We start from the raw sequence: 27,688 nt of genomic DNA on the forward strand, positions 1-27,688 counted from the left end.
AAACCACTGATCTACTTCTTGTCATTGTAACTTGGCTTGCATTTTATAGAATTTTACGTATATGGAATCATGTGGTATATACTCTTTTATTTTATTGGTCTTCTTTCACTCATCATAGTAACTGTGAGATTCTTTCATGTTACACTCTTTGTCAATAGCTTATTTCTTTTCATTACCAAGTAGTCTTTGAATATGTGAATATTTCATAATATGCTTGTCCAATCATTTTGGGGGGGCCATACTTCCAGTTTTTTGGGCTTCCCTTGTGGCTCAGCTGGTAGAGAATTCACCTGCAATGCAGGAGACCTGGTTTCGATCCCTGGGTTAGGAAGATCCCCTGGAGAAGGGACAGACTACCCACTCCAGTATTCTGGTTGGAGAATTCCATGGACTGTATTGGGTCCCAAAGAGTCAGACATCATTGAACAACTTTCACATTTTCAGTTTTGGGGGGACTGCAGACAAAGCACTGTGAATATTCAGGCATAAGACTGTGTGTGGACATGTTTTCATTTCTTTTGAGTAGATACCTAGGATGAGAGTGGCTGGACTAGATGGTGGATGTCTGTTTAACTTTTTGATAATTTACCAGTTTTCCCAAAGTGCCTATAGCATCTTACACTTTGACTGACTGGGTGTGAGTTCTAACTGTTCTACGTTAGAACAGTTGGTATCAACACTTGGTATGGTCAGTATTATAATTTCAGATATTTAAATTGTTATGCAGCAGTGCTACACTGATTTTTTTATTCTGTATTTTTCTAATAACTAGCAATGTTGTACAATTTTTCATGTGCTTATTTGCCATCCTTCTATATGTCTTCTTGGATGAAGTATTGTTCACATCTTCTGCCCATTTTTTCTATACTGGCCTGTTTCTTTTCTGATTATTGAGTATTCATGTAATCTGGATATGTCTTTTATAAGATATACATTTTGCAAATATTTTCTGCTTATCAAAGGCTTGTCTTTTCATTCTCCTGACAGCATCATATTTAATTCTGATCAAGGCAAATTTATAGTTTTCTTTCAAAATGTATTGTGCATTTGTTGTTGTATCTGAGAAATCTTTGCCTTTGATTATTTTAAAAATTGATTTTCTCATCAAGCAAGAGAAAATGTCCTTTCAAGTTCATTTAAGTGTTTCCATATTACTTAGGCAACCAAGGTACTTATCAATAAGTGACCACTTGTAATGATTTGTTGATTAAGACGTAAAAATATTAATTTCACGGTCTTAATCTACCTCAAAACCTCACCCTCTCACTACAGACATACCCGGGACCTATGGCCAAGTGGAAGTGGCGGAGCCATGATGTGAGGGCAAGATTTGGTGACCTTAGCAACAGAGACCAGGGTTTTCTTCTCTGCTCTGGTACTGATCAGAAGCCACCTGTGAACCTATCATGCTCCCTTTTCAGCTTTAGAGTTCCAGTAGCAAAATTATGGAATCATGCCAGATTTTGTTCTCGTCCGGTAACTGATAAACGGGACATTTATGTATTGGACATGCTAATTACAGGGACAAATTTTATCCTGTTTTTGGTTTCAGTGAGTATGGATTGAATATTTTTGTTTATTTTGTTTTTTGTATCAGGAATTCAGTTCAGTTCAGTTCAGTCGCTCAGTCGTGTCCAACTCTTTGCGACCCCATGAATTGCAGCACGCCAGGCCTCCCTGTCCATCACCAACTCCTGGAGTCTACCCAAACCCATGTCCATCGAGTCAGTGATGCCATCCAACCATCTCATCTCTGTCGTCCCCTTCTCCTCCTGCCCCCACTCCTACCCAGCATTAGGGTCTTTTCTAGTGAGTCAACTCTTCGCATGAGGTGGCCAAAGTATTGGCGTTTCAGCTTCAACATCAGTCCTTCCAATGAACACCCAGGATTGATCTCCTTTAGGATGGATTGATTGGATCTCCTTGCAGTCCAAGGGACTCTCAAGAGTCTTCTCCAACACCACAGTTCAAAAGCATCAATTTTTCGGCGCTCAGCTTTCTTCACCGTCCAACTCTCACATCCATACATGACCACTGGAAAAACCGTAGCCTTGACTAGATGGACCTTTGTTGGCAAAGTAATGTCTCTGCTTTTAAATATGCTATCTAGGTTGGCCATAACCTTCCTTCCAAGCAGTAAGCATCTTTTAATTTCATGGCTGCAATTACGATCAGCAGTGATTTTGGAGCCCAAGAAAATAAAGTCTGACACTGTTTCCACTGTTCCCCCATCTATTTCCCACGAAGTGATGGGACCAGATGCCATGATCTTAGTTTTCTGAACGTTGAGCTTTAAGCCAGCTTTTTCACTCTCCTCTTTCACTTTCATCAAGAGGCTCTTTAGTTCTTCTTCACTTTCTGCCATAAGGGTGGTGTCATCCGCATATCTGAGGTTATTGATATTTCTCCCGGCAATCTTGATTCCAGCTTGTGTTTCGTCCAGCCCAGTGTTTCTCATGATGTACTCTGCATATAAGTTAAATAAGCAGGGTGACAATATACAGCCTTGAAGTACTCCTTTTACTATTTGGAACAAGTCTGTTGTTCCATGTCCAGTTCTAACTGTTGCTTCCTGACCTGCATACAGGTTTCTCAAGAGACAGGTCAGATGGTCTGGTACTCCCATCTCTGGAAGGATTTTCCACGGTTGATTCTGATCTACACAGTCAAAGGCTTTGGCATAGTCAATAAAGCAGAAATAGATGTTTTTCTGGAACTCTCTTGCTTTTTCGATAATCCAGCGGATATTGGCAATTTGATCTCTGGTTCCTCTGCCTTTTCTAAAACCAGCTTGAACATCTGGAAGTTCACGGTTCACGTATTGCTGAAGCCTGGCTTGGAGAATTTTGAGCATTACTTTACTAGCATGTGAGACGAGTGCAATTGTGCAGTGGTTTGAGCATTCTTTGCCATTGCCTTTCTTTGGGATTGGAACGAAGATTGACCTCTTCCAGTCCTGTGGCCACTGCTGAGTTTTCCAAATTTGCTGGCATATCGAGTGTAGCACTTTCACAGCATCACCTTTGAGGATTTGAAATAGCTCAACTGGAATTCCATAACCTCCTCTAGCTTTGTTCATAGTGATGCTTTCTAAGGCCCACTTGACTTCACATTCCAGGATGTCTGGTTCTAGGTGAGTGATCACACCATCATGATTTTCTGGGTCGTGAAGATCTTTTTTGTACAGTTCTTCTGTGTATTCTTGCCACCTCTTCTTAATATCTTCTGCTTCTGTTAGGTCCATACCATTTTTGTCCTTTATCGAGCCTATCTTTGCATGAAATATTCCTTTGGTATCTCTAATTTTCTTGAAGAGATCTCTAGTCTTTCCCAATCTGTTGTTTTCCTCTATTTCTTTGCATTGATCACTGAGGAAGGCTTTCTTATCTCTCCTTGCTATTCTTTGGAACTCTGCATTCAGATGGGAATATCTTTCCTTTTCTCCTTTGCTTTTCACTTCTCTTCTCTTCCCCGCTATCTGTAAGGCCTCCTCAGACAGCCATTTTGCTTTTTTGCATTTCTTTTCCATGGGGATGGTCTTGATCCCTGTCTCCTGTACAATGTCACGAACCTCTGTCCATAGTTCATCAGGCATTCTGTCTATGAGATCTAGACCCTTAAATCTATTTGTCACTTCTACTGTATAATCATAAGGAATTTGATTTAGGTCATACCTGAATGGACTAGTGGTTTTCCCTACTTTCTTCAATTTAAGTCTGAATTTGGCAATAAGCAGTTCATGATCCGAGCCACAGTCTGCTCCCGGTCTTGTTTTTGCTGACTGTATAGAGCTTCTCCATCTTTGGCTGCAAAGAATATAATCAATCTGATTTTGGTGTTGACCATCTGGTGATGTCCATGTGTAGAGTCTTCTCTTGTGTTGTTGGAATAGGGTGTTTGCTATTACCAGTGCGTTCTCGTGGCAAAACTCTATTAGCGTTTGCCCTGCTTCATTCTGTACTCCAAGGCCAAACTTGCCTGTTATGCCAGGTGTTTCTTGACTTCCTACTTTTGCATTCCAGTCCCCTATAATGAAAAGGACATCTTTTTTGGGTGTTAGTTCTAGAAGGTCTTGTAGGTCTTCATAGAACCGTTCAACTTCAGCTTCTTTGGCGTTCCTGGCTTATCAGGAATATTCCTGGCTAATACTTAGTTTGACCTTAGGCTAGGCACTTCCTTTCTCCAAGATTTGGTTTTCTTATCCATAAAATGTGGGTCCATCAGCATTCTTTGGTTTGAAGTTATGTGTAATGTTTTTCCAACCTTCATCCGTCTTATCTGGACTTCCCGTGTAGCTCAGTCAGTAAAGAATCTGCCTGCAATGCAGGAGATCTGGGTTCAATTCCTGGGTCAGGAAGCTCCCCTAGAGAAGGAAATGGCTACCCACTCCAGTATTCTTACCTGGAGAGTCCCATGAACAGAGGAGCCTGGCAGGTTACAGTCCATGGGGTCGCAAGAGTCACACTTGACTTAGTGACTAAACCACCACCACCATCCATCTTATTTCCATAGAACAAAGCCATTTAAGGAAGGAAGGAAGACAAAATACATAGTTCACATCTTGACTGTACTATACTTACCTTGTTTATTTTCTTTCGCTCACTACTAGAAGGTAAACATCATGAAGGCAGACAATTTTGTCTGATTTTCTCACTGCTGGAGTCTCAGTATCTTGAATGGTGTCTGACTCAGTGTTGTTTCTGCACACACACACACACACACACACACACACACACACACACACACACACACACATTAGATGAATGAAGAAATTCTTATACGTTTTTATGGGCAACAAGCTGGTTTGGGCACAATTTCCAGATACTAGTTCTTATTCTAGTGGAAAAGTGTTTGGATTGGCACCTGTCTCTATCTGCTTCTTGATTCTTTCCTTGGTTTTTGACTTCATGTAACAGAAACAACAGATGGAGCGAGCTGAATATTCTCTGAATAAAACACAGGCTTTTAATGCTTTTTAAAGCCTGTAACATGTTATCACTTCTAGATCCACAGTATGAAGTTAAGTTATTATGATGGATGGATTTCCAGGTAGCAGTGATACAGGAGAGCTCTGTGTCTTAACTTCCTTCCTATTTTACTTATATTTTGTTATCCTGGTAGAACTACTACATGAAATCGATCCCCAGCTTTAAGAAGCAGGATGTTGCTGACACTGTTATATGCTCTTATAAAATGTACATTATTTGTCATTTTGTCATGACATCAAGCCCAAGCTTTTGCTAATAAACCTTCATTTTGTTTTGGGTAACAATGTGCTCAGACCCAGGCAACAATAATAATGCCTATAATAACTATAACTGAAATTTTTTTTTTTTTTTTTTTTTTAGTGTTTCGGGCACTTTTCTAAGCCGGTGATTTGAATTTACTCATTTAAAACATGAAGACAGTGGATTAGACTTAGAGTCATCAAGTCCTGATGTCACTGCCTCTGGCCTTACAAACAGCTAAGTATGGCCATGGTACTGCTCTCCACCAGCGAGTGGACTGCATAAGTAGGTGGACATCGGTGCCAGTTCTGTGACTTTAGAAAGTTTACTTAACATCTCAGTGCTTAAGGTCCTCTTCTTAAATATCTGAAATGGGAATAGTGATGCTGCCTACCTGGTAGGGTTGCTGTAATTAAATGAGGCGTGTGTGTGATGCACTCAGAAAGCTGCTTAGACTAGTGGTTTCCGTCTGAATCTGGTCTCCCCCGAGGGAACACAGGGCAGTGTCTGAGATGTTCTCGGTTATCGCATGAATGATGGTGGAGGCATCTGGGGGTAGAGATCAGGGATGCTGCTGAACAGTCCACAGTGTAGAAGACAGCACCGCCTCCCGGCCCCCAGCCCCGCCCAGAGCAGAGAATGATCTGGACTAAAATCTTAATGGTACAAAATTGAGAAATCCTGACCCAGTCTGTAGTAAACACTCTGAAAATGTGAGCCGCTTGAGAATATCTAGAACTCCATGAGGCAGGGAGACTTCATCTGCTTTGATCACTCTTCTGTCCTGGGGCTTAGATCAGTGTTTAGCATAATAATTGCTCAGTAAGTATGTATCGAATATTTGAATATTCATTGGAAGGACTAATACTGAAGCTGAAACTCCAGTACTTTGGCCACCTAATGTGAAGAGCTGACTCATTGGAAAAGACCCTGATGCTGGGAAAGATGGAAGGCAAAAGGAGAAGATAATGGCAGAGGATGAGATGGTTGGATACAATCAATGACTCAGTAGATGTGAATTTGAGCAAACTCTGGGAGACAGTGAAAGAGAGGGTAGCCTGGCGTGCTGCAGTCCATGCGGTCACCAAGAGTCGGACACAACTTAGTGGCTGAACAACAACAAAATGTGTACTAAGGGAGTAAATGCTGTCTAGGATGATTCTGGGAAAATTCTGGACGCGTGTCTATCCAGCCACCTTCTCTGGCCCCTTCCTGTTGTGGTCTCTGTCATTCATCGCATATTGAGAATCTAGGCACCGTTTATCACCATGGCACCCATTGTGCTGACAGCAGAGGGCAAAGGTGGAAGAACCTGCGTCTCCGTGACATTCTTAGCTGTGGCACTGGCCTAGGCTCTCTGATGCTAAATTTCCATCCTGTAAAATATATAGCTTCTATTTATGAAGCCACTATGAGGCAGGTTTCTGTAACTTGCAGGCAAATGCATTTCTAACTGATAACCAGGAAGGACAGCATCCTCTTAAGCTTGTAACATAGCTTTTGTGTATCTCAAACCCACTAAGAGAAACAAATCCATTGATTAATTCATTTCAAAGGACTTTTAAAAAAATCGTCAAATACACTGAAATGATTTTTTTTTTAAGCTTGCAGGTATGCTCCAATATTTCAGTTCAGTTCAGTCACTCAGTCATGTCTGATTCTTTGCAACCCCATGGACTGCAACATGCTGGGCTTCCCTGTCCATCACCAACTCCCAGAGTTTACTCAAACTCATGTCTACTGAGTCGGTAATGCCATCCAATGATCTCATCCTCTGTCATTCCCTTCTCCTTCCGCCTTTAATCTTTCCCAGCATCAGGGTCTTTTCAAATGAGTCAGCTCTTCACATCAGCTCTTCACCAAAGTTTTAAGAGTTTCAGCTTCAGCATCAGTCCTACCAATGAATATTCAGGACTGATTTCCTTTAGGATGGACTGGTTGGATCTCCTTGCAGTCCAAGGGACTCTCAAGAGTCTTCTCCAACACCACAGTTCAAAAGCATCAATTCTTCTGTGCTCAGCTTTCTTTATAGTCCAACTCTCACATCCATACATGTCTACTGGAAAAACTATAGCTTTGACTAGACAGATCTTTGTTGGCAAAGAAATGTCTCTGCTTTTTAATATGCTGTCTCGATTTGTCATACATTTTCTTCCAAGGAGCAAGTGTCTTTTAATTTCATGGCTGCAATCACCATCTGCAGTGATTTTGGAGACCAAAAAATAAAGTCTGTCACTGTTTCCACTGTTTCCCCATCTATTTGCCATGAAGCGATGGGACCAAATGCCATGATCTTATTTCCTGAATGTTGAGTTTTAAGCCAACTTTTTCACTCTCCACTTTCACTTTCATCAAGAGGCTCTTTAGTTCTTCGCTTTCTGCTGTAAGTGTGGTGTCATCTGCATATCTGAGGTTATTGCTATTTCTCCCGGCAGTCTTGATTCCGGCTTGTACTTCATCCAGTCCAGCATTCTCATGATATACTCTGCATATAAGTTAAATAAGCAAGGTGACAATATAGAGCCTTGACGTACTCCTTTCCCGATTTGGAACCAGTCTGTTGTTCCATGTCCAGTTCTAACTGTTGCTTCTTGACCTGCATACAGATTTCTCAGGAGAAAGGTCAGGTTGGTCTGGTATTCCCATCTCTTTAAGAATTTTCCACAGTTTGTGGTGATCCACACAGTCAGAGGCTTTGGTGTAATCAATAAAGCAGAAGTAGATATTTTTCTGGAACTCTCTTGTTTTTTTGGTGATCCAACGTATGTTGGCAATTTGATCTGTGGTTCCTCTGCCTTTTCTAAATCTAGCTTGAATATCTGGAAGTTCACAGTTCACATATTGCTGAAGCCTGGCTTGGAGAATTTTGAGCATTACTTTATTAGCGTGTGAGATGAGTGCAGTAGTTTGAGCATTCTTTGGCATTGCCTTTCTTTGGGATTGGAATGAAAACTTACCTTTTCCAGTCCTGTGGCCACTGCTGAGTTTTCCAAATTTGCTGGCATATTGAGTGCAGCACTTTAACAACATCATCTTTCAGGATTTGAAACAGCTCAACTGGAATTCCATCACCTCCACTAGCTTTGTTTGTAGTGATGCTTCCTAAGGCCCACTTGATGTCGCATTCCAGGATGTCTGGCTCTAAGTGAGTGATCACACCATCGTGATTATCTGGGTCGTGAAGATCTTTTTTGTACAGTTCTTCAGTGTATTCTTGCCACCTCTTCTTAAAAATCTTCTGCTTCTGTTAGGTCCATACCATTTCTGTCTTTTATTGTGCCCATCTTTGCATGAAATGTTCCCTTGGTATCTCTGATTTTCTTGAAGAGATCTGTAGTCTTTCCCATTCTGTTGTTTTCCTCTGTTTCTTTGCATTGCTCCAATATGTAAGTGCTGATATTAGTAGTCAAACATGGAAATGTCATATGACTTGCTAGGAAACCTGATATTTGAAAGGGACATTAGACATTCCCGCCACATCTGTTCCAAGATCTCTGACGTCTCCCCGTGTCACATGCTTTGGGCAGCTGATTTCGTCTACCTGTAGAAATTCCTCCTCTGAGTTATGAGGATTGTTTAAATAGGGATCTATGTGGTGTCTTTTGTCTTTGTCTTTAGTAGAGCTATGTGGGCTTCCCAGGTGTTGCTAGTGGTAAAGAACCTGCCTGTCAATGAAGGAGACATAAGAGATGTGATTTCGATGCCTGCAGTGGGAAGATCCCTTGGAGGAGGGCATGGCAACCCACTCCAGTATCCTTGCCTGAAGAATCCTTTGGACAGAGGAGCCTGATGGGCTACAGTCCTTAGGGTTGCAAAGAGTTGGACACGCCTGAAGCGACTGAGCATGCATGCATGTACTCTATATTTTAAGACATTGGCTGTTAGGTTGCTTGAGGTTTCCAAAATAGAGATCCATGTGAAAATGTCTTTGGGGCCATGAAAATCTTTTACTTCTGGTTCATTTGTATGTTTCATCCTAAGATGCAGTGTGAGACATTTCGTTAAATATGTCTCCGTTTTTGTTTTTGCTATGAGAATCAGCAAAGTTAAAATTCAATGATTGGTGTAATGGTAGCTCTGATGTATGATCATGTCTGTCTTATTGCTATTTTAGCTGTTTTTGCCCCCTCATGATTCTGTATATAATAGTCCTATTTATATAATGCTTAGTTGAGTAAGCTTCCTCACATTTTAGACAGAAGATGGAGTACAAGTATTTTAAAAATAATGAACACATAGTTTGGTACGCTATATACTATCCTTTTGTGCTTTTGAAATTGATCAAACGTGGGCAGCTTAATTTGCTATTGTTGCTGTTACATACACAAACGTGTACATGCTTGTATGTCTTTTGATACACAGACAAGCATGCAAACATGAATTTTCAACAGAAAAATATGAGCATATAGTGAAAAGATGTGACTAGAGTTAAATCTCCAGAAATGGGTCTTTAGAAAGAAAGCATTAATGCCGGTAAATTTTACCAGGAACAACTAGGCTATATTTCTCCTGTTATAAACCATACATAAGAGTCAAGTTTAGATTACTTTAAGATACTTGTAGTTGAGGTACTGTGATTCAGAAATAACTGTTTCTTTTAAATTTATTTCACATGACCTCGCTAGAACTTCAAGGACATCTAATGCCTAAGGAATCAGATCAAAGATGCACTTGAAATTTCAAAATACAATACTGAGATACTCCACTGTAGCCTTCTGGCAGCAGATACACGAGTTGCGTTTCTGTCTTTGAAAATCAGTCTTGCCTTCTCATAAGGAACGGTGTGAAATTGAACTTGCAATTAAAAAAAAAGCTTCAGCTGTATCCCGCCTCCCCACAAACCTCTCCACACAACCAAACTGAGGGTCATCAAGAAACAGAAGGAAGAGAATTCTGCAAGATTTCAAAGATGCCTAGTAGGAATATTGCTTAATTGAGCTGTGCTTTCGAGCTGCGTGGAATTGTTCTTATTAAAAATTAAATAAGAACAGCAGAGAAGAACACGGGCGGCTCTATGAGATTAGGGCTTCGTGAGATTTACTTAAAAGGCTTTCATTAAGCTCTGGGGGCTCTGTAGCACATTAAAGCCTCACCTGCACAAAACACGTGGTGCTTGGGCTTTTAGCCCCTTTCCTGAGAAGCATGGAGCATTCGTGCTTGAAAGAAGAAGAGGAAAACGGTATGGTCACAGTGTTCATTAAAATACGGTCTGTATTTCCAAATTTCTAAATAACTAGCCTTTGCATTCGTTCCCCCCTCCCTTCCCCTCTTCCCTCCTTCTTTCCTGCCGTTGACAATGCATGCAGGTTGGTACAGGTCCTATCTGCAGTCTGGCTCTCTGTTTTGTTATTATTGTTTCTTAAAAAATCAATTTTCTGTCTTGGATGAGGGGAGGAAAGGTTTTCAGCAGTGCTTCTCAAACTTTAATGTACACATGAATCACCTGGGAGCTTTCTGAAATGCAGGTTTTGATTCAGTAAGTCTTGGGTGGGGCCTGAGACACTGCATTTCTAAGCAGCTCCCTGGGAATGCCGATGTTGCAGTTCCATGGGCCATTCTAGAGTAGCAAAGAGCTGCAGTATTCTTTAAATTAAATTAGATGAGACAGATACCTTTAAATGTTGGGGATGGGCTGACTGGTGGAAGAGTGAGGATTAAAAAAGAAGAGAAAATGACAACAAGCAGAATATGAGAATCCTAGGGACGGCAGAGCCTGGTGAGCTGCCGTCTATGGGGTCACACAGAGTCGGACACGACTGAAGCGACTTAGCATAGCATAGCATAGCATATTTATCCACTAAACACACAAATATAAGCAACCTAATTATCCACAGCTCTTCAGTTTGATGATGTATCATTCTTGAGTGAATGATGCCTATAGTGCGAAAATTTTCATGTCTTTTTAATTCGACTTTGGTTTTAGCAAATCAATTAGAGTTCAAAGAAATGAGTCTTTGAGACCCTGAACATGACGCGCACACACACACACGCACACACACAAACACACCTTAAAATGCTACCAGTCAGAGCAATCTGCTCTTCTCTATATATGTAAGGCCTCATAATTTCCCCGAAGGATACAAAGAACCTTGTCATGAAACATGACAGTTTTGCTGTAGGTAGAGCAAAACTTAACGCAAGTTCAATCTTACAAAGTTCAGCATACACCATTGTCATCTACCTTATTTTAAGACCCAGGGTTCAAGAGGAATTCCTTTGCCAATAAGATCAATAAGATTTATACAGAAGTATTGGAAGTATTCTGCAAGCCATAGAGTTTTAGTTAAGTGCTACTTGTTTGGATTTTATTTTCTTGTGTTTTATTTCATTAAAAAATATCACTTTGTGTTGTTGATTCATGCAATTTACTCTGGTCATATGTATTACAAATTGATAATATGCACTAAAACTAAATATTGAAAGTGATCATACACGCTAATCTAGCAAATCCAGTAAATTTGTTAGAAATGAATTCTGTAGAAATACTTATGCAAATATGGAAAAAGATATGCATGAGAATTGTCACTGCATTGTTACCCGAATAGAAAAAATCTGAAAATACCTAAGTGCCTTTCAACAGGACTGTCACAATGTGCGATGGTACATCCATAAAGTGAGATATTCTGTAGCTGAAACCCAAAATGAGGTACATTTGAAATGTGCACATAGAAGGGTACCCTGGATATAGATCTAGTTACAGTTTAAGATAAAAAAAAAAGAAAAAAGAAAAAAAATGCAACAGTTCCTAAAGTTATCTATCAAGCTTTATTACCCAGTAAAAACTTCCGAAAAAGCAGTAAGATCTTAACAGTGACTGAAGAAAGAATTATAAGGAATATCCCATTTCTCTTTTCATTATCTTTGTACTTTTTCTTGCAGGAATTTTGAAAACGGAATCTAGATAGAAAAGAGGACAGAATAGGTAATTAGAAGGCTTAGATTTGGGTTGCTGAGTGACTTTGAAGAAGTTACTTAATGATTCTGATCATATATGGCCTCAAGCGTACAAGGTAGGTTGTAAGAACACCACATGAAGAAGAGCAAGTCTGAATGAAGTGTGCAAAGCACTTTGTCCTCCGTGAAGAATCAAGAGTGTCTAGCTTTGTTTCTGATTGTTTGTTTTTCACTCTGAAAGTGAAAGTGTTATCACTCAGTTGTGTTCAGCTCTTTGCAACCAGCTACACCGTAGCATACCAGGCTTTTCTGCCCATAGAATTCTTCAGGCAAGAATACTGGAGTGGGTAACCATTCCATTCTCCAGGGGATCTTCCCAACCCAGGGATCAAACTCAGGTCTCCTTCACTGCAGGCAGATTCTTTAACTTCTGAACCATCAGTTCAGTTCAGTTCAGTTCAGTTCAGTTCAGTCACTCAGTCATGTCTGACTCTTTGTGACCCTATGAATTGCAGCATGCCAGGCCTCCCTGTCCATCACCAACTCCTGGAGTTTACCCAAACCCATGTCCATCGAGTCGGTGATGCCATCCAGCCATCTCATCCTCTGTCATCCCCTTCTCCTCCTGCCCCCAATCCTTCCCAGCATCAGGGTCTTTTCCAATGAGTCAGCTCTTTGCATGAGGTGGCCAAGGAGTAAGCGTCTTTTAATTTCATGGCTGTAATCACCGTCTGCAGTGATTCTGGAGCCCAAAAAAATAAAGTCTGACACTGTTTCCACTGTTTCCCCATGTATTTGCCATGAAGTGATGGGACCAGATGCCATGATCTTAGTTTTCTGAACGTTGAGCTTTAAGCCAACTTTTTCACTCTCTTCTTTCACTTTCATCAAGAGGCTCTTTAGTTGTTCTTCACTTTCTGCCATCAGGGTGGTGTCATCTGTATATCTGAGGTTACTGATCTTTCTCCCGGCAGTCTTGATCCCAGCTTGTGTTCCCTCCAGCCATCAGGGAAACTCTAAATATCACTTTATGATTGCAGGGCTCCAACACTGGTGCTGCGACTGTATCTATTAATAGTTCAACACACCCAAACGGGAAGGGAAGGCATCTGCTGGTGTAGCCCCGGCCACCACCTCTCCTTTTAACCCCTTCAGGGACCCTCTTCAGGTCTCCAGTGGTGTCCTATAACTAAATGTCGGAAAGCCTCCTGTTGTCCACTTTTGTGGTTTTGTATAAACGTAAGCCAGTGTGTTCTTTCTCCTAGGAGCATTTGCAGTTATATGTTATTTTACTATATCTGCCAAAGGATTTTATGATTTTGTCACAAATAAAAGGACTCTCAGCCCCAAGCAGATAAGCCAGGAGAATTTCAGGCAGGCAAGATCCTTCCTGGGGTTGCTGGAGTTACATCGGACAGTGTTTCCCACTTGGAAGTCACTTACAGTCAATATTGCCCACCCATGTGCCACCTCAGTCAATTTTTATTGGATTCTTTTCTCTAACTCTTGGCTCAGATGGTAAAGAATCTGCCTGCAATGCAGGAGACCTGGGTTCGATCCCTGGGTCAGGAAGATCCCCTGGAGAAGGAAACGGCCACCCCCTCCAGTATTCTTGCCTGGAGAATTCCGTGGACAGAGGAGCCCGGCAGCTACAGTCCATGGGGTAGCAAAAGAGTCAGACACAGCTGAGCAATCGATTTTAAAAAGAAACAGAAATAGAAACCCCTTATAGAAGGTGTGCATTGATAAAAATATAAATATATAAAATATAAATATGTAACTAATAAAATTTTAAAAATACTCATCTGTGCCTCACCTAAAATAGTGCTGTGCAAAAAGAGTGAGAATTTTATCACTTTTTGGACATCAAAGGTATTAACTATCACTGTTTTATTACAATGAATTCCTCGTAGCGTTTCTCTGTAGACAAGACACCAACATATACGAAGCACTTTATAGACTGTGGCAGATGGTCTAGAGTGGGGCGAAGGGGTATACAGTGTACCTTATTCTATCTTATGTCCCAGTGCTTAGAGCCTGGCACAAAAAAAGTGCTCGATTGATCCTGGATGAGTGAATGGAAAAATGAATGAATGAAGGCAGTGTTTCTCATTCAATGTCAGTGGCTTTAAAAACATATTTCCTATTAGGTGCTTTTTAAAGCAAAGGCAATTTTCAGTTGTCATATGTCAGATTCATTTGTCCATTTTGGAATATCACGTTTTCTGAAGTGCTGAATTCAATTCCCCCATTATCACAAAGCTTGAGTTTGCACAAAGGACCGAGTGAATGAAGGCTACGCTTAGGCTGTTGGTAGAATTTGTAAAGGGAGAGAATTAACTGTACATTGTATGTATATTTGCAATAATGTCAGTACTAGATGCCTTTGTTCTTATTTAATTGTTGTAGAGTCTGACTAAAGCACTCTGCAGAAGTTGTCAGTTATATAAAATCAAAGGGCTTGAATCCTGGCATCCTAAGAGCTATCTAATTTAAGACTATTGAAGCTCACGTAATATTGTTAATTCCTTTCGTGTCTCCACAGTAGAGTTTTGCTAGATCCAAGCAGATCACAGGCTAATACCAGGGAGAAATGAAGAATATACATTTATGTGTGTATATGTATATATGTATGCACACAAACTATATAACATATCAGAAAATTCTAGTTCGCAACAAATATGCAGAATACTAGACTGTGAATTGCCAAGTATTCCAAATTCTGAGTATTATAATCCTTTTCTCAGTATAACTGACATAATTATTGTTTTCAATGAAATCAGAGGTTTTCTTTATGCAATCTATTTTTAAGAAAGAGATAGGTATGTGCAAGCTTACAGAACACACACACCTATCATATAATTATATTCTTCCTGAATCTTAATACTCTCTGCTGTGATTTCCTTTATGTCTTATTGGGGGTTTCAGCAGCCACTGAATGACTGCAGGAAAAGAAATAGAAATTTTTGTCATAAACATCAGTGTGGTTGGATTACAACTACCACATACCCAAGTAGGAATTTTGTTTTGTTTTGCATGCCTGAGATCCTGCCTTTTCAGATTCCTACTGCTTCCCATGTCTATAGGTTACAGATATACAGCTTATAGTTTCTGTGAGTTGTTTTATTTAGGAAAATGAAATGTTTGGAGAGGACATCCATGAGCGTGTGTGTGTGTGTGTGCATGTATGCATTGTTCCACCCTCACAAGTGTGCATTCACCTGTTTTTGACACGACAGCCCCAGAATTTCATTAAATAAATCACAACCCCTACTACCCTTTCAGCCCAAATGCTGAGGCATTATGGGCTCTAAGTAGGGTTGTCCTAAAATTTAGGGCACCCAGTTACAGTTGAATTTCAGATAAACAATGCATTTTTTTGAGTACAACTGTCTCCCAAATATAGCATGGGAGACATCTTATACTAAAAACAATTCATTTTTTAGTCTGAAATTCAAATTTTACTGGATATCCTATGTTTTTATTTGTTAAATCAGGTCACCTCTAGCCCCAGCTCTTATCATCAGGACTGAGCCCTAGCTGGTGTAAGCTAGATCAGCATTTCTCCTCCCTGTTGATTGGAATTTTTGTTGGATGCCCAGGGGAGAAACATGCTTTCATTCCTCTGGATTTGAGGCTGAGGCTGTGACCCTCTGGTGATGTTGCTGCAGCCACATCGAGCCGTGGTGGGATGTCCCCTGTGAAGGGACAGCGCGTAGTGGCAATGATAACAGCGTACGTGTTACAGGCTCTGTTCCCAGTAAAACCTGTTTGCTCGTTGCTCTGCCTGTTCTGTGCCTGACTGTAAAGATGAGGGTGAGGATTAGATTTATTAGGTGAGCCACGGTGGTTCTCTGGCTCAGCCTACCACTTTCCTCTCCCGACCGGGTGTGGGGCTCAGTGATGACGGCAGGGCCCCAGGTTTCTCTGTCCGTGCTCGTCCACCGTCCTCAGCGTGGAGTCTGCATCTTCACGGTCACAAGGTGGATGCCCCTCCTCCAGGCAGCCTGTCGTCATGTCAGGAAGGTGGGGGAAACGTCAGACGACCTTTTCCTGAGAAGGTTTGTCTTCTATTCAGAAAGCCCTCCCAATATATTGGGCATGTGCGTGCATGCTAAGCCACTTCAGCTGTGCCCGACTCTTTGCGACCCCATGGACTGTAGCCCACCAGCCTCCTCTGTCCTTGGGATTCTCCAGGCAAGGATACTGGAGCTGGTTGCCATGCCTTTATTTTGCATTTGCTACAATGGCTGTATCATCCCAGCAATGAAGCGCCTGGAGCATAGGTAAGGCAGGTAACCTGTTCAAGGCTGCACTGTTAGTGCTAGTCAGCATGTTTTCAGAGAAATGGAATCCGTAGGGCGTGTTGTGTGAGGGATTGGCTCCTGCAGTGGGGTGGGGCTGTCAAGTCTGAGACACGGAGCGCAGGCCAGCCGGCTGAAGACTCAGGGAAGGGTGGTGTTGCCACTGAAGTCTGAGGGCCATGAGAGGCAGAATGCTCTCTTCCTCAGGAAGCTGCCATCTCCTTTCTCTTCAGCTGTTTAGATGAGGCCCATCTGCATTATGGAGGGTAACCATCTTGACTCACAGTCTCCCAATGGAAATGTTAAATATGTCTAAAAGATACCTTCACAGTAACATTTAGACAAGTTGATCGACTCTGTATCTGGGTACCGTGGCCTCGCCGAGTACACACCTAAAACTAACCGTCGCACTTAGGCCCGGTGAAACTAAAACCTAATCCTGGCAATGTTGTCATGGCCCGACTCGCACTAGGCCACTGTTCACATAGTCCACTTGCTTCTTTGAAGACAAAAGTCCTACAGGAAGGGAAGGCAATTGTTATCTTCATAGATGAAAACTGAATAGCAGGTCTTTAGTCATTCTCTACATGACTCACTTGGTCTTACCTTTTTATTTTAAAATGAAACACAGAAAACTGCAGGTAAGAATTATATTTGTTGTCATTTTAGTCACTAAGTTGTGTCTGACTCTTTTGCAACCCCATGGATTGTAGTCTGCCAGGCTCCTCTGTCCATGGGATTTTCCAGGCAAGAATACTGGAGTGGTCTTTTCCAGGGGATTTTCCTGACTTAGGGCTTGAACCTTCCACCAGGAAAGGCAAGTTATTAATATATAGCTTAATGTAATAATATAACCTGAGCATCCCTTTTGCTAATCACTTAGCTCTAGAAACAGAACTCTGCTGGTCGTTCCAGAAACACTTTCATTTATTTTATTCCAATACTAATTCACTTTCTCTGCTCCAAGGTAACCATAATCTTGACCAGGGTTTGGTCTGCTCCTGCTTTTATAAACAAAATTTTACTGGAACACATCCATGCCCATTTATTTAGTTATTGTCTGTGGCTGCTTCCATGCCATCACATCAGAGCTGGGTAGTTATAATACAGACTACTTGGCCCTCAAAACTTGAAACATATTTACTGCAGCAAAATTTATTGACTTCTAATGTGGACTTTTACAGTGATAATTTCCATGAGTTTTAAATACTTTTATCACTCAAGTGTTTATTCCTAGGTCTCAACCTTTTTTTAGTATGTCTTTTAAGTATCTTTTTTAAAAATTCAAATATAGTTGACTTACAATGTCTCAGGTGTACTGCAAAGTGATTCAGTTATATATATATATTCAGTTCAGTTCAGTCGCTCAGTCCTGTCCGACTCTTTGCGACGCCATGAATCGCAGCACGCCAGGCCTCCCTGTCCATCACCAACTCCCGGAGTTTACCCAAACCCATGTCCATCAAGTCAGTGATGCCATCCAGCCATCTCATCCTCTGTCGTCCCCTTCTTCACCCGCCCTCAATCTTTCCCAGCATCAGGGTCTTTTCCAATGAGTCAGCTTTTCCCATCAGGTGACCAAAGTATTGGAGTTTCAGCTTCAATATCAGTCCTTCCAGTGAACACCCAAGACTGATCTCCTTTAGGATGGACTGGTTGGATCTCCTTGCAGTCAAAGGGACTCTCAAGAGTCTTCTCCAACACCACAATTCAAAAGCATCAATTCTTCTGCGCTCAGCTTTCTTCACAGTCCAACTCGCACATCTGTACATGACTACTGGAAAAACCATAGCCTTGACTAGATGGACCTTTGTTGGCAAAGTAATGTCTCTGCTTTTTAATATGCTGTATAGGTTGGTCATAACTTTCCTTCCAAGGAGTAGGCGTCTTTAATTTCATGGCTGCAGTCACCATGTGCAGTGATTTTGGAGCCCCCCAAAATAAAGTCTGACACTGTTTCCACTGTTTCCCCATCCATTTCCCATGAAGTGATGGGATCAGATGCCATGATCTTAAGTTTTCTGAATGTTGAGCTTTAAGCCAACTTTTTCCCTCTCATCTTTCACTTTCATCAAGAGGCTCTTTAGTTCTTCTTTGCTTTCTGCCATAAGGGTGGTGTCATCTGCATATCTGAGGTTATTGCTATTTCTCCCGGCAATCTTGATTCCAGCTTGTGTTTCTTCCAGCCCAGCATTTCTCATGATGTACTCTGCGTATAAGTTAAATAAGCAGGGTGACAATATACAGCCTTCACATACTCTTTCCTATTTGGAACCAGTCTGTTGTTTCATGTCCAGTTCTAAGTGTTGCTTCCTGACCTGCATACAGGTTTCTCAAGAGACAGGTCAGATGGTCTGGTATTCCCATCTCTGGAAGAATTTTCCACAGTTGATTGTGATCCACACAGTCAAAGGCTTTGGCATAGTCAATAAAGCAGAAATAGATGTTTTTCTGGAACTCTCTTGCTTTTTTGAAGATCCAGTGGATGTTGGCGATTTGATCTCTGGTTCCTCTGCCTTTTCTAAAACCAGCTTGAACATCTGGAAGTTCATGGTTCCTGTATTGCTGAAGCCTGGCTTGGAGAATTTTGAGCATTACTTTACTAGCATGTGAGATGAGTGCAATTGTGCGGTGGTTTGAGCATTCTTTGGCATTGCCTTTCTTTGGGATTGGAATAAAAACTGACCTTTTCCAGTCCCGAGGTCACTGCTGAGTTTTCCAAATTTGCTGGCATATTGAGTGCAGCACTTTCGCAGCAACATCTTTCAGGATTTGAAGTAGCTCAACTGGAATTCCATCACCTCCACTAGCTTTGTTCGTAGTGATGCTTTCTAAGGCCCACTTGACTTCCCATTCCAGGATGTCTGGCTCTAGGTGAGTGATCACACCATCGTGATTATCTGGGTTGTGAAGATCTTTTTTGTACAGTTCTTCTGTGTATTCTTGCCACCTCTTCTTAATATCTTCTGCTTCTGTTAGGTCCATACCATTTCTGTCCTTTTATAGAGCCCATCTTTGTATATAATGTTCCTTTGGTATCTCTAATTTTCTTGAAGAGATTTATGTCTTTCCCAATCTGTTGTTTTCCTCTATTTCTTTGCACTGATCGCTGAGGAAGATTTTCTTATCTCTCCTTGCTATTCTTTGGAACTCTGCATTCAGATGGGAATATCTTTCCTTTTCTCCCTTGCTTTTCGCTTCTCCTCTTTTCCCAGCTATTTGTAAGGCCTCCTCAGACAGCCATTTTGGTTTTTTGCATTTCTTTTCCATGGGGATGGTCTTGATCCCTGTCTCCTGTACAGTGTCACGAACCTCTGTCCATAGTTCATCAGGCACTCTCTCTATCAGACCTAGTCCCTTAAATCTATTTGTCACTTCCACTGTTTAATCATAAGGGATTTGATTGAGGTCACACCTGAATGGACTAGTGGTTTTCCCTACTTTCTTCAATTTCAGTCTGCATTTGGCAATAAGCAGTTCATGATCTGAGCCACAGTCAGCTCCCGGTCTTGTTTTTGCTGACTATATAGAGCTTCTCCATCTTGGGCTGCAAAGAATATAATCAATCTGATTTCAGTGTTGACCATCTGGTGATGTCCATGTGTAGAGTCTTCTCTTGTGTTGTTGGAAGAGGGTGTTTGCTATGACCAGTGCATTCTCTTGGCAAAACTCTATTAGCCTTTGCCCTGCTTCATTCTGTACTCCAAGGCCAAATTTGCCTGTTTCTCCAGGTGTTTCTTGACTTCCTACTTTTGCATTTCAGTCCCCTATAATGAAATATTTATATATGAAAACTCATAAGGTTTTTTCTATGTCTGTGAGTCTCTGTTTTATAAATATGTTCATTTGTATTATTGATTTTAGATCCCACATATAAGTGGTGTCATATGACATTTGTGTTTTTTTTGTCTGACTTTCCTCACTTAGTATGATAATCTCTAGGTCCATCCATGCTGCTGCAAATGCCATTATTGCATTCCTTTTTACGGCTGAGTAATATTCCACTGTGTTCATGTAACACATGTGAAGTACAGCATGTTTGATCTCTACCATCAGTCCTCTCATAGATGCCTCTAGTCATCTTGATTGTCTGAGGCTCATTCTCTAGTAGATTTTTCAAAAGCACTCAGATTCAGACCCATTTCTTTCCCCTGCTTCTTCATAGAGTATGACCCATAATTTGTGGTTTGTGGAGGTTCTGAATTTTACCCTGAGTTCTTACACGTTGATAATAATTCCCTTTATAATTGGAGGTCAGTTTTGCTGGATATAAAATCCTAGGCTCACATTTTCTTTCCTTGAATATCTTAAATATCGGACTTCATTTTCTTCTGGTATAAAGTGGTTCTGTCAAAAACCTGATACAGTAATTGTCTTTCCTCCAAAAATAATTTTCTCTTTTGCCTTAATGTCCAAATGATATATTTTTGCTTTATAGTCCATTAGATTTTATTTGAATATATATTGGAGATTATCATTCTAGGTTGCTATTCTCAGATATATGGTGTGCCTTTCTAATATTTAGTTTTGAATGCATGTTTTTTAAATCACAGGACTTTTCCTAAATTAGATATTTTGTTCTATTCCCTTGCATTGTTTCTCTTCATAGGAACACCTCTTTTCCACTGACATTTGGATCTTCTCTACCTATCTTTAGTATTTGTCTTCTCTCTTGAAATATTTTATCTTCTTTTAAATTTTAAAAATTTAAAGACTTTTATCTATTTTATGACAACATATGGTGTTAATTCTTATATTTATTTTAGTTTTTTTTCTAGTTTAGCTTTTGTTTTTAAATGATATTTTTTATTTGTAATTATGTCTTATGTTCTTTTACCTCATTTCTGTGTTATCTAATTCTGACTTTTGCTACCCCCCCCCCCAAATCTGGTATAATTTTATTGTATAAGGTTGTAGGTTACAGTTTTGATCTGTTTTGCAGGTATATATTTCTGGCTTGCTTTCATCTGTGCAAGAATGTTTGTTACTTGTTCCTGGTTTTCTTTTTTTCTCTTGTAATGTTACAAGGGATCTGACCTCAATACTTTTCTGTCATCATTTATATATGAAATTAGTTTTCATGAACTTTTAGAAGGAAATATGGTTCAGGATAACTTGCTGACCTCCCAGCACTTCCTCATCTGCTGTGTTCATGTACATCGGAAGTATGGTGGCATATTTTCTGAGACTTTTTTGGCTGTTATTACACCATCTCCCCTGATACACACACACACACACTTTTATCTGAACCTTTTTTAAAATTTATTATATATGTATTTAAATTTTTTATTTGCATGTAATTGATTTACAGTGATTTGACTCTCTTCCCAGCAGTTTCTCCTCAGTGTGGGACTCAGTCCTGGAAGGGAATTTTGGCCCATTGTCACTGAGTGTTCATATGGACCAGATAGCTCCTGCCTCTTTCAGACTCACACTGGCCCCCGACACTCACTGGCTCTTGGAATGGTTGTAATAGTCCCAGGTTTGCTTGATGCCTCAAACTAACCCACTGTGCTTTCTAGTGAGTTCCTGTTATCTATTTAAAGTTTCTCTTAGTCTCAGGTCTGCAGACATCCATTTCTTTCCTGTGCTTTCTCTATGCTGTCTGACCCACTGAGGACTTGGGGATCTTTTCCTCATCTTCCCGCTTAAAATTTGGAATTCATGTAGATGCTTGGTTACATGCTTTTCTGGTATATGTTGTCTACAGTTTTGGTACTTAGTTGCTCTGTTTATTTTTATGTAAGAATTTCAGGAGATTAAAATATTTTCTGTCCCTTTTTTTTTTTTTAATTTACTGTCTGTGGGTATCTTTTCTGAAGTCCCCTGTTGTTGTTGTTCAGGCACTAAGTCATGTCTGACGCTTTTCCATCCCATGAACTGCAGCAGGCCAGGCTCCTATGTCCTCTGCTGTTTCCTGAGGTTTGCTCAGATTCATGTCTATTGAGTCAATGATGCTATCTAAGTATTTCATCCTTTGTCACCCACTTTTCCTTTTGCCTTCAATCTTTCCCAGCGTCAGGGTCTTTCCCAATGAGTCGGCTCTTGGCATTAGGCAGCCAAAGTATTGAAGCTTCAGCATCAGTCCTTCCAATGAATATTCAAGGTTGATATCCTTTAGAATTGACTGGTTTGATCTCCTTGCAGTCCAGCGGACTCTCAGGAGTCTTCTTCAGCATCACAATTCAAAAGCATCAATTATTTGGTGTTGTATTAGTTATCTATCATGTGTAACACATAGTCACAAATTGAGTGGCTTAAAAGAACATCTGTGTATTATCTCACAGCTCTAAAAGTCAGAAGTCGGTGTGGGTTCAAGTGGGTTCCACAGTTAGCGTCTCACAAGAATGAAATTAAGCTGTTATATGAGTTGGAGTCTTATATGGAGTCTTGGGGACAAAGTCTAGAAGTTTGTGGTTATATATATTACTTTGTTTATGGTGATGATGTTATGGGTGTTGGGTGTTTGCATACTGTTGTTCAGTCAGTATCTGACTGACTCTTTGGGACTCATGGACTGTAACCCACCAGGCTCCTTCATCTATGGTATTTCCCAGGCAAGAATACTGGAGTGGGTTGCCATTTCCTTTTCCATGGGATCTTCTTGACCCAGGAATCAAACTTGAGTCTCCTGCATTGGCAGGTGGACTCTTTCCTGCTGAGCCATTGGACTAGTCATTTGACTAGTTTGCATATATCCAATGTTATCAAATTGTACATTTTCCACTGGTGCAGTTCTTTCAATTAAACTGAAATAAAACTATTAAATAGTCAGCAAAGAAGGGCTTTGATTTTTCTTTATACTTTGAAACTCCTTGACTTCACATTTTGTTCTTAGCTGTAGAAAATTCTCTGCTTTTCAAGCTCTCTTGTGATTACATTAGGTACCCCCAGATAATCTTCCTATTTTAAGGTTGATGGATTATTAGCCTTAATTACATCTGCAAAATCCCTTTGTCATACAAGGTGACATTACAGAAGTGGCACCAGGGGATGAAGGTCACAAGGGCCACTTAGAATTCTGCTTACCACATTCTCATTCACTTATTTTCAATCTCAGTAGTTTGTTGAGCTCCTACTATGTTCTAGATCCTCAGGATATAGCAGTGAACAAGACAGGCATAATTCTGCCTGTAAGAGTAGAAAATTAATGCTGAATGTTAATGAATGGGTGGGTGGATAGATAGATGTAATAAAGCTCTAAATGCACATTCAGAGAAAAAGCAACAGAAGACTGAGACTCAATATTATTGAGTACGTTTTAAAGGTCCATGTATCATCTTGAATGGAAATGTTGCTCAACTTTTGATGAGGAGCCTAATACATCAATACCTCTTATCACTGACTGATGACCTCTCATAATAAAAGATCTTGACTTGCGTGTATGTTAACAATTAATGGATTGTGTAATGCATCACACAGAGGATATGGAAGGTAATAAAGAGGTGTAAATGAGAATTACACGGGTTAGTTGGTGTCATTAATGGTTCTTCTGTTCTGCCAGGGCAGCAGCATCTTATTCGGGTTGTAGTTCTGGGTGCCGAAATAACTGAACCAATTCAACTATGATTGGTCCTTCCAGAATATTCTCCTTGCAAAGGCCCCTCACTCCAGTGTATTCACCATACTGTCTACTTCTAACCTCCCCTTTACATGACCCTTGAAGGAGTGTTAACCATGTGGAGACTGATGAGTTTTGTCAGAGTCTGTCTCCACTCCCACAATTATTGGTGTGCTTTTGCCATGGCTCTTTATTTCCTAGAAGGTTTCTAATACCGTATCCAGCCCCTAATGAAATAAAACCATAGTGATCCGTTTTACAGTAGACGCTAGTACACATGGGACCCTATTTATTTATTCAGAAATATATGTCATAAAGATTGAATGAGAAGCTAATATTCAGAGCTGGGAAAAGCAATACTGTGTATTAGGAGGAATCAGCATTTGTTAGCATAAGTAAGACTCTGGAGTCTTGATTATAAGTGTCAGTGTATTAAAAAACATTGACTAAACCCAGTGTGAAATCACAAGTCTGTAATGCAAATATATTTGGGGAAATGCAAACACATTTATCCGTGCATTAATTCATTCACTCAGCAGCAATTTATTGAGTGCCTAGCATGTGTCAAGTACTTTTCTAGATGCCAGAGATGTATTGAGGAAACACGCATAAAGCTGCAATACCTTTTGAGAGCTTATGTTCTATTAGAAGGAATTAGAAAATGCACAAAGTAAAGACATCATTGTGTTATCATTTATTGATAGACAGTAATAACTTTAATGTTAGCAAAGAAGTTTGTCTGGAACAAACTTCGGACAGTCTGTAATAGAAATATAGAGAGACATGCTCTGTTTGCATATGTATTCATGCTGTCTTCTGTGGACATTGGGAAGAATTGTTTCATCTTGGTTGGCTCACACACTTAGATCACATTCATTTCAAGTTGCTAAGCAATCTGTTGGCTGAATATGTTTATACTGGTACTCAGTGAATGTTTATCGAATGCATGGATATTACTGAGTTTACTTTTAAAAAAATAATGATTGTAGTTAAATCTTACAAATATTTTTGAATTAAAGACTCGTAACTTTACAGTAGACTTAGTGAAGGATATAAGTGTCAGACTGTTGATAACTGCTACAATTTAATTTTTAATTCCTGGCTTAATTGTCACCTGTTTAGAGAAATTTCCTTGACCATTCTATCTACCAGGTATTGAACTGTTAGTTAACTGCATTCCTTTGTTTTCTTTGATATTTATTTTCTCAGTGCATGCACATTTATTTATTTTTATGTACAATTGTTTATCATCCCTTTTTATTCACTAGGCTGTAAAGTCCAGAAGGGAGGGGTTTAATCTGTTTTATCATTTTACACCCTTCATGGTAACGCCTTTCTTGCCTTCCTGCTCTCCTGACCTTTTGCGTTAATATCCATATATTAAGACTATGAACTGTATTCCAAACCCACATCCTAGGAGAAATTGTAGACCCTCTCCTGTGCCTCCAAGGCTCCGCCCACAATCGTCCTCTTGAAGTCCTTTCCTAGACTTTCTCTTTGAATTGGGTGCCTGCAGCAACCCTGTCCTTCTCCTTCTCTCCTCCTTGCATTCTGTTGAGAGATATCTAATAGCAATTGATGGGATTTTATTAGCTTTTGGATACATTTCCTTTCTCAGTGATCTCTCATCAGGGGTTCTTTGCCAGTGATTACCGCAGCACTGAAGACTTGAAGAAGCTTCCTCTCGGCATTGAGTGATGGGATTTCTTAATATGACTTCTTTTTGTATTTGGAGGGGAAAGTTAAATTAAATGTCCTGCTCCATACTAGGCTTATTTAGTCTGCAAAGACATTGGAATAATTCTATTTGGAATAAAATCTGTAAATGAGCAGCAGCCTGTTCAACCATTCTCTCCAGTCACATGAAAATAAAAGGGGTCTCTAGTGGTGTTTATCATTTCTCTGAGGGTGCTCACACAACATCAGGTGTACTCATATAGACCATTGATACTGAGTGTAAGCCACTCACTGGAGTTTCGCCTCCGTCAGGACTGGCACAGGAGGGGTCAGGGCTGGCACAGGAGGGCCTGTGGGCCAAATGCACTCTGCTGCCTCCTTTTGCAAATAGAGTTTCACTGAAACCCAGCCGCACTAATTTGTTTACGTATTTGTAAAGCAGCTTTCTTGCTGCAATAGCAGAACTGACTAGTTGCAACAGAGCCTGTACAGTCCACAAAATCTGAAATACTTACTATCCAGCCCCTTTCAAAAAAAGTTTGCCAATCTTAAAGAGCCATCTTGATGAACAGATACATTTTTTGGTAAGCATTTTAGGATTTCTGCATATCTAACTGTTTTACATGGAAACAGTATTTACCTGAACAGTTTCGTCATTTGTTAGCAGGCTTAACTATAAAGTTCCCATACAAAAGAAAAAGAGCTTATTTACAATTTAGAAGCCTATAAAGAGTTCCTGGATCCAATTCCAGCATGTGTGTGAAAGCTTCCCCACACCAACAAGCAATTCTTGGATGCCAGCAGGGTGTTTAACAAATTCAAAGTGAAAGAAGTGAAAGTGTTAATCGCTCAGTCCTGTCCAACTCTTTGCAACCTCATGGGCCAGGCTCCTCTGTCCATTCTCCAGGTAAGAATACTGGAATGGGTAGCCATTCTGTTCTCCAGCAGATCCTCCTGACCCAGGGATTGAGCCTGGGTTGCCTGTATTGCCAGCAGATTATTTACTGTCTGAGCCACCAGGAAAGCCCTCAAACTCAATTTTTATATTATGTACACAGAGATAAAATTGGATTCCACAAAAGAAAGGGCTCAGTCCTGCAAGACCACCATCCACTTTAGATGCCAGTTACAAGCCCAGGTGTTACTGTGCTTCTGTTGTTGTTTAGTCACTAAGTCGTGTCCATCTCTTTTGTGACCCTGTGGACTGTAGGCCACTAGGCTCCTGTGTCCATGGGATTCTCCTGGCAAGAATACTGGAGTGGGTTGCTATTTCCTCTTCCAGGGGATCTTCCCAACCCAAGGATTGAACATTGGCAGGCTCATTCTTTACCACTGAGCCACCAGGAAAGCCCCAACTAGCTATAAATCAGAGGTTCTGACAACTCCCTCCTTGGATTAGATTAATTGGTTAGAAGCAAAGATCAGATGAAGAGATACATCTGGTGAGGTCCTGAACAAAGGAGCTTCTGTACTCCTGGAGCACGGGGCCTGGCATGGTGGCATTGGAAGCATTCTGGTTCTCCAACCTTCTTCATCTTCTTGAAGAAGGACCAAAGAGCTGACCTTTTGGGTTTTCATGGAGACTTTAATCATTGACCGCTGATGGCTGATTCAGCTCAACCACCCTTTGGAAATCAGGGAGTAGGACGGAAAGGAATAATCTTCTAATCATCAGATTTGTTCCCCTGGCAATGAGCCTCCATCCTTAGGTGCTTTTAAAAGTCACCTCATTCATATAGGTATGACCTAGATCAAATCCCTTATGAGTATACAGTGGAAGTGACAAATAGATTTAAGGGACTAGACCTGATAGACAGAATGCCTGATGAACTATGGACAGAGGTTCGTGACATTGTACAGGAGACAGGGATCAAGAAAATCCCCATGGAAAAGAAATGCAAAAAAGCAAAATGGCTGTCTGAGGAGGCCTTACAGATAGCTGGGAAGAGAAGAGAAGCGAAAAGCAAAGGAGAAAAGGAAAGATATTCTCATCTGAATGCAGAGTTCCAAAGAATAGCAAGGAG

At 40.6% G+C, this 27,688-nt stretch overlaps 1 protein-coding gene and 1 long non-coding RNA gene across 2 annotated transcripts in view; one reads left to right on the forward strand and one right to left on the reverse strand.

Moving 5' to 3' along the window:
* Window positions 1-27,688, forward strand: part of TSHZ2 (teashirt zinc finger homeobox 2) — a 909,619-nt gene that overhangs the window by 155,169 nt on the left and 726,762 nt on the right. The window lies entirely within an intron of this gene.
* On the reverse strand, window positions 1,576-4,499 carry LOC145532408 (uncharacterized). Its single transcript, XR_014073208.1, has 2 exons — window positions 4,402-4,499; window positions 1,576-4,316 (listed from the first exon to the last, which is right to left on the reverse strand). It is a non-coding gene; the product is annotated as an uncharacterized LOC145532408 (long non-coding RNA).

Source organism: Giraffa tippelskirchi, chromosome 13 (genome assembly GCF_054371585.1).
Source record: "Giraffa tippelskirchi isolate mGirTip1 chromosome 13, T2T-mGirTip1v1.2.pri, whole genome shotgun sequence".
In the NCBI taxonomy this organism is placed as follows: Eukaryota; Metazoa; Chordata; class Mammalia; order Artiodactyla; family Giraffidae; genus Giraffa; species Giraffa tippelskirchi.